The sequence below is a fragment of the Molothrus ater genome, chromosome Z (genome assembly GCF_012460135.2).
Source record: "Molothrus ater isolate BHLD 08-10-18 breed brown headed cowbird chromosome Z, BPBGC_Mater_1.1, whole genome shotgun sequence".
Classification (NCBI taxonomy): Eukaryota; Metazoa; Chordata; class Aves; order Passeriformes; family Icteridae; genus Molothrus; species Molothrus ater.
Window position 1 is genome coordinate 55,389,883 of NC_050511.2, and position 8,530 is coordinate 55,398,412.

Consider the following 8,530-nt stretch of genomic DNA (forward strand, 5'->3'; position numbering starts at 1 on the left):
CTGCTTTAAGGTTTAGAAATCAGGTTTCAGGCTGATTTCTGTACAATCACAGAATCACAGAATGGACTGGGTTTGAAGGGACCTCTAAGATCCTCTAGTTTCTTCCATGGGCAGTGACACCTCCCACTAGACCATGTTGCTCAGGACCATCCAGCCCAGTCTTGAGCATTTCCAGGGACAGGGCATCGACAACTGCTTTGAGCAACCTGTTCCAGTGCCTCATCACCCTCACAGCAAAGAGTTTTTTCTTCATACCTAAAATAAACCTGCTCTCTTTCAATCTGAAACCATTATCCCTTCTCCTGTCAATACATGTTCTTGGAAAACATTCCTCTCCATTAGGCTCTCTTCAGGTATGGGAAGGCTCTGCAATTCAGTCACCCTGAAGCCTTCTCCCCTTCAGGCTGAGCAAACACAATTCTCTCAGCCTTCCCACGTGGGAGAGGTGCTGCATCCCTCTGATCAACCTGGTGGCCCCTGCACTGGACTCACTCCAACAGGCTGATGTGCTGGGGACCCCAGAGCTGGATGCAGCATGCCAGGGAGTCTCACCAGAGCAGAGCAGAGCAGAGCAGAGCAGAGCAGAAGGCAGAACCACAGGAAAACCTGCTTGTCTTACCTTGTATAGAGGCAGTTACAAACAAGCTTATTTCAGACAGAATTTTCCTTTGGCTCTTCTGTGTTCTGTCCCACTGTTGTTTTCTTCCACTGTTGTAATTACCTATCTCTTTGCCATCTTTGATATCTAACAGATACCTATTTCAAGTATTGGGAACTAAAGAGAAAACTATTTATGTTCTTTTTTCTGTACTACTCTGCCATTGCTAGTAAGTATTATTTGTCTGCAATAAATAATTCATAAAAGAATCACAATTATAAAAGCATATTGCACTATGGTACTCTTTGTAAATACCCTTGACAAGAAGATAAAGACTGTGGGTAAAATAGACCAAAACCTAATAAAGAAACAACATATTGTTCTTCATGAGGAAGAGGGCATATTTTCAAAGCACAAGCAGAACTGAAGTCTAAACTAAATCCCTCCAAACTCAGGATACTCTCTAAACCTGGAATACAAGTTCTCCCCACATGGAGAAAACTTCTCAACACAGAATCAACTTTTCCCTCTCCCAACACTCACACATGCAATTATGAATCAGCAATACCACAATTTGGTAATTATCATTTGAAGGCATCATTTAGTTGCTCTATACCAAATAGGGTTTTTGCCAAAGAAAACTTTGTTAGTTATTCAAGTAGCATTGTATTAAGCATTCAAAAGACTTTGAAAACTCAAAACAGCAGTCATGCCCCATGGGATTCACAGTTCGTATTGTCAATCCATCCTCTGTCCCGTGATCACTGCTGTGATTTACAAAAAAAAAGACCAGAAAAAAAGTCTAAAAACAATATGGGCCAAATAACAGCTGTTCTAAATTGTCATAACTTTTCTAAGCAAAGAAGAATGATGTTGATTTACACCCGTGAAGATTCCAACTCTGATCTTTTCTTTTCTTCCTTCCAATATGTCATAAGGAGGATAGTAGTAGCCAATGATAACACATCTTGCATGGTATTCCTATTCTCTTTGTATTTGTCCTACTAGTATTGTGTACTACACTAGTGTTATTCTTCTCTTTCTCCAGCTGTTTCTGTTTCTCCTCCTCTTTCTTTTGTGTCTTTTCCCTTGATATATTATTGTTATTTGAAATGGCAAAGAAACAGGTTCCAATTTTTTTTTCTCCAGAAGAAAACAGACTTATTTGAATCTCTGTTGGCAGCATGTTCCCCGCTCATGGGCCACCATGCAAGTACCAGCCTCTGCACTTTGTGACAACTCCATTGTTCTGGATACTGGTTGTTATTGTGGTGTGCCTGCATAATGAGAAAAAAATCCAGAATACTTAGCCTCTTGAGAGCTTGGAAAATGAAGATGTGAAATCATATCATCTCTTTCTTCTACACTCTTAGCAATATGAGAGGATTACCAAGGGGTTTGAAACTTATAATCTGCTAGAACAGAATTTCCTAATTTCCAAGGAAGCCTTATATTAGCATCTAGGTGGATCCTTACAATTTGTCCTCCCAGTCCAAGAACTGGAAGCTGGCATGTTTGGTTGGCACTGAGATATGCCAACCTGGCAGATGTTTCCTCCAGAGCTACTATCAGCTGGCATAGTTTAGAAATGCCTTTTGGTCACTTAGAATGGTGTGGGAGCTGGCCTTGGATCAACATGAGGACCAAGCTATTCAGCCCTCCTTCCCCCACACACTTTTGTGTGATTGACAAGACCAAATTGAACATCTCAGACAATCTGCACCAAAAATTAGAGTTTAACCCAGAATCGTACTCAGTCAGATGCTCTATCTATCGCTATCACTAGTGTCTATCACACTATCAGAATTTGTACAGCAATAGGCTAACATCCCTCAGTCTTTGGGAGATTATCCCGGGCCAGGGATGGTACATTGCAGTTATGAATGAAGCCTGAAGGGTCACAGGGTCATGGGTCATCCTCCATTAGTCAAAACAGGCTGTCTCCTGGCCAGGCAAAAATCCCAAGGTGGTTTTTTTTTGCCAGCTGCTGCTTTTGGATGTCTGTTTTAAATAGTGAAACATGAAAAGGCAAAGTTTAGAGCCAGTCCTCAGGGTGTGAAGTTAGTTCTTCACATAAGGATGATATCAGCAAAAATAAAATGTAAGTAGAAGTTTGAGCACTGGAGATCATGGAGGTAACTGTGACTTAGCTAAAAAGGATTTGTGATTTCAAGGATAAAATAGACAAAAAGAGAGCAATTGTGATCTGACACTGATGTGTGCCAAAACCCCGCATCTACATTTGAAGCCACACAATTTAAGAAAAGCTGTAGAATTTTCACTCTCAGCACCTGTCAAGATTACAGGCTGACTTCATCATTTTTTTCCAAACACAGGTTAAAACAAGAAATGGAAGGATTTCTGAAAGCAGAAAAAGGAAGGCCCAATTAGAAATATACAAAACATTTAAGAAAAGATTTTACTGGGTCCAGTGTGACTGGGTGAGAATTTGATTACGGCATGTAAGAGGGTTTGGGAACACAGTCAGCAGATCAGAGAGAAAATAGGTCAGAGCCGTGTTAACTGCAACAGAAATTCGTTTAAGGAATTTCAGGCCATATGGAGTAATTATAAAATGTATTCACAGAATTATAGAGTACCATGAGTTGAAAGGAGTCCATAAGGATAGTCAAGTCCAGCTGCTAGGCCTGCACTGGATAACCCCCAAAACCACACCATATGCCTAAGAGCATTGTCCAAACCCTCTTAAACTCTGTCAGGTTAGTGCTATGACCACTTCTCTCAGGAGCCTGTTCCAGTGCCCAGCCACCCTCTGGGTGAAGAACCTTTCCCTGATATCAAACCTAAACCTCCCCTGACCGAGTTTCATGCCATTCTCCTGAATCCTGTCACTGTTACCGCAAAGAAGAAGATCAGTGCCTGCCTCTCTGCTTCCCCTCATGGGGGTACTGCAGAACTGGATTGAGGTCTCCCCTCAGTCTCCTCTTCTCCAGGCTGAACAGACCAAGTGACCTCAGCCACTCCTCACACGGCTTCACCCCAAGGCCCTTCACCATCCTTGTTACCCTCCTTTGGACCCTCTCTACCAGCTCAATGTCTTTTTTGTGTTGTGGCACCCAGAACTGCCCCCAGCACTCGAGGTGAGGCTGCCCCTCACCTCGAGTAGAAGAATTCTTCCACATGCTTCTTTACACAAAAATCCAAAACTGTTGCCAGTGTCAGATTTTTCTCAATTTTCTGCTGTGACATTGCATAGAAATAGCAGATGTTCCTGCATTGATGGATGATTTTTCAATGCCTTATTGACTTAAAGGAAATGGTAAAATATTTCATGCAGTTGAGTATGAAATAATCCTGACCCAGCAGTGAGATGCCTATCTCTGGCATTGATTTTCTCCTTGCCAAACATTGTCTCAGCCAGCTGCTATTTTAGATTTAGTATCCTTGGCTTGACATATCCCTTCTGTTTGCATTATTTTCTTCTTTTTTTCTAGTTTATGTCATTCTCCTGTATGGAATAAATAACTTAAAAAAACCCTACCTCAATAAGACTATTATCAGGAAAAAGATAATGAGCAGAATAACCTCATCTGACCCAACATAACTATGCAGATAGTTGCTGTTGAAATGAAACAAAAATTTATTTGCCACACTTGATTTCCCTGATAATTTTCCTAATAGACATGATCTATTTATCACTCATCTTGTATCTCCTTCTCCTACTTTAGCTCCTTTCATTTTGATGTATAATTTATGGAATCCTGCCTTTCCATACTTTCACTCCATATTTATCATGCATTTCCCATCACGGTCAGAATCACAAACACTCTGGCAAGAAATGACAACGTAGACGAGCCACTTAGAGCTGAGTTTCTACTTCATTCTGATTGCAGAATGGCTGTGACTAAATGTGCTAGGGAAGCATAGTACGTTTGGTGGGCATCCTGCAGAAGAATTAATTTAACTTCTAACCAACTTCAATTCTTCCAATTGATATAATTCCAAAATTATTCCATCAACTACTCCATCAATGAGAGCCAAGACAAATTCATTATATGCTTAGATATTCACATTCATTAGAAAGCACTGTATATCAGAGTTAGAGTCCAACTAGATTTCCAAAATAAGGAGTCAGAAATAAGAAGGTATTACATATATTGTGAACATCATGGTTCACACTGAAACATCACTGAAAAACTCTCCCACTAGCTGAGTGGATGAAGGTTTGTATTCAAAGTTATTGGCTACAGAGACCTCACTATTTTTTAAGGAAAAATGTTATACAGAAATAAGAGATATCCTCTTTGAGTTCTCTTCATCTGCCATCTGCCAGTTGGAGAATTTTACTTTGCCCTGTTGGAATATTTTTTGTGCTTTAAAATAATGGAATAATGATTTCTTTTTTTTTTTTTTTTGGATGGGTGAAACATACAGTAACAGCTCCAACTTCTGCAATGTAAAATAGCAATTCAATGTCTCAAATAATTCTCACTAGTAATATTATGTTGCTAGTTCTTGTTTTGTTTTGTTGTTTTGACATAGCTCTTCAGAGTAAACAGCACACTGTCAGTAAATCCATGATTAAGAGGAGTGGCTTAACTAAGTTAAAATAATCCTTTTTAGCATGCTTCTCTCTCTCATATAATATATTTTAAGAAGACATACAGGATTCAAAGTAATTTGTTGAAGTGTTGAAGGATGCAACACAGTATGTAATTCTGGCTCTAGTAAAAAGAAAAAAAAAAACCCCAAAATTTCCACTGGCTTCACTGGGGTCAGGATTTTGAAAGATGTCATGTTTCCATATTGCAAAAGTCAACTCATTTGGCCTTTAATCTGTGCTTGCTTTTTGCATATCCTGTGAAACAGACCCATAAAGTTTTTTTTTTTTGAGGGATTCAGTGTGTGCAAAACCTGCTAAAAAAAAAGTGTTTTATTTGATAAAGTTCTAACCTTCTGAAATTAAGCTTTTTCCACTGTTTACAATAAGATACATTCAGGTTTGCAGCAATGGGGTTAGATTTCAGGTTACTCTGGTAGTATCAGGTCTCTCAATTCTGCTATCCAGATAGTCTTAAAAACAGTGCTTTATTTCAGAGTGGAATAAGCCTAGGCTTGTTTATTTTCCTTTAAATTTATGGAGGAAATTATATGGAAGACATAAAAATGCAGATAGTTAATGACAAAAAATGCAGATAGTTGATGGGAATGCAGACTTACTTATTCTACCAATGTGTCATTATTAAAAACCAAGAAATAAGTTCATCAGCACTGGTTTTTTTTTTTTGTTTGTTTTTTGTGGTGGCTTTGGTTTTGGTTTTGCGGTTGGTTTGGTTTTGGTTTTATTTTTTTTCATGTTTGTGACATTAGGGCATATTTTCAATCTACATAAAGCAGCATACAATCCCAGACAACTAGAGCTATAAATACCTATGGGTGGGCCATGTTTAGCCAAGGCAAATTATTTAAAACACAGATCATTATGAAATTTAAGAGGGCATAAAGGAATAGGTGGGTGCTGTTCAATGAGGTGAGTGTTGGAGAAATGCTGACTGATTTTTAGCTACAGAAGTATTAGGGACCCATGCCATGGTAATAGTATAAGCTGTGCAAAGAGAGGATTAAGCTGGATAAACCTTTCTCCTTATGCATGAAAGAACACCTTTATAAGTCAGTGTTTTTCTCAGTCATAATCCTTGAAGTCTAATTCATGAAAAGTTTATCACGTAAGATTTTCAGTCAAGGAGATTAGCAGTCTAAAAAGTAGGGCAGGAGTTAGACCTACCAGCTCATGTTTGAACATGCAAGTACATTCATTTGCTTTAAAAAGGAATCTTTGTGGTAAATAAAGGACAATACATCAGACCAATCTTCTCTTTACTGCAATGATTTTTACTTTTACATTAGAAGAGCAAATGCAAGCACCTGTACTCTATGATGAGCTGAAAATTTGGAGACCCTAAATGCCCTAATGGTTGGTGTGCATTGCACATGTTGTTACTGGGGGTGACTACAAACAGCGAAAGGAAGATACTTACTTGCTCTTCCAGCTTCCCTCCTGAAACATTGATACGCCTCAGTGCATTAAGGGATTGCAAGCACAGAATTTTCATACTTTCTGGTCAGCTGTAACAATCACAGCAAACTGGTCTACCTCAGGAAAACAAAAACACCATGAAAATACCATGGAAAGTTCACCTGTCCTTTGCATTCATCTTTTCTGAAATTATAAATATCCAGCAACATTTTCCAAAAAGTCACTCATATCTTTCACTATATTCTTGGTGAAATTTGATTCAAAGTGAGAAATCCATGGAGAAAGCAGTAACAAGTATATCATTTTGGACTAGAGAAGAAGGACTCTGTGCACACGATGGTGGAGAAGACTGAAGGGGTAACTAGCCAAAGTAAGCAGGCCACAGGCAAAATGGGCAGCAAAATGAAGGAAAATATACCAAATTAGAAATGCGTTATAGAAGAACTCAAATCAAGGTTGGACAGTATGGAGATAAAAATATCCACATTGCTGTTTCTGTGCTACCCTTTGGCATGGAGAATAAGTCTTGACTGAGGCATGGAGATTTATTCTCTTTTTCTGCCACCGCTCTGCTTAATGCCTGTAACTGGAATGAGTAAAGCTCTTCCATATATCAGAACCAAAATATTTTGTCTTCTAGGAGTCTTTGACAACAAGTTTTCTTTTTAAGTTAAATCTCTTGTGTTACTTCCCCATTTACAACTCTAAATTTAATGTGATTTTTTCCTGTAAAGATTGTCATGCTACCTCCTTTATATCCATGAAGAAAAGATGATGCAGTTTGTCTTCTGCTGCTGCTGGATACTCTCCATTATTTATTTATAACAAATAACCATCAAATTGAACTCTTTTTTGTTGCTGTTAGTTTCCTATTAAAAAAACATACATGGGAAAAATCTGTGGTGGAATAAGTTGGAATTTCTTAAATATATCAAAAGAAATGCAAAATAAGAGGTCAGTTTCTGAGTGTGACTCTTGAGAGCATGCCTGTGTGAGAGGCTGCTATTGGCTGGCTGAAGCTACAATGCCTTGGCATTGCAGTGGGCCTGGTGTAGCACGTTTGCCCTTCAGCAAAACTCTCAGCAGGTCCTACTGAATTACAGCATTTGACTGTCACAACTGAGGTCACTTCCAGGTGGGAACAGGCAGTGGGACTTGCACCAGTGAAGGAAGACACTCTTCCAGCAAGCTTTAGGGACATCTACCATTAGAAGATTCTTCTTTAGCGTACAGTATCACAACACTTACTTTACAGCGAACAATATTTAAAACATATCATGCAGTTTGACTACTGTGTTTCCTCTCATAATATTCATTAAAGATATTTTTTTATGTTAAAAGCAAAATTATTTTAAAGGAGTCAGAGTTTCAGCTAATATAATTTCATTAATTATGAGGACCATGAAGAAGGAAGTGGCAGAAAAGCCTAAGAGCAAGCAACTGATCTAGCTATTGCTGACTCTTTCCAAAATGTTGATCCTGAAATAATTTCATTATTTAGGAGTGATGTTAAGAATTCTTATTTAACACTTAAACATGGAATTCTCAAATTATTCTTTCTTGACATAGGGCTGCACTCTTAGCTTAGTTTTCTTCTATTTCTGTAATACTTAATTTCAGGTATTCCAGTTCAGAATATGTCATTGCTTAAGTAAGTAGGTCAACGCACAATATGAATATAACAGTGTATTTCATTTCCTAATGTCCAGTATAGTACCAAAAATAAAAATCTGATTTCTTTTGAAAAATTGAAGAGCTGACTTAGGACAATAGCCACAAAATCAGTTGCTAGTTCATCTGTGTAAGAATTCACAGTTTCACTCTTTAAGCCATATTTTTAGGGCTACTCCTCTGGTCATAGGTGACTGGTGCATTTCAGTCTTACATGAGTGACACAACAATTATATCAAGTGAACTGTAAAGACAAAGGCCTC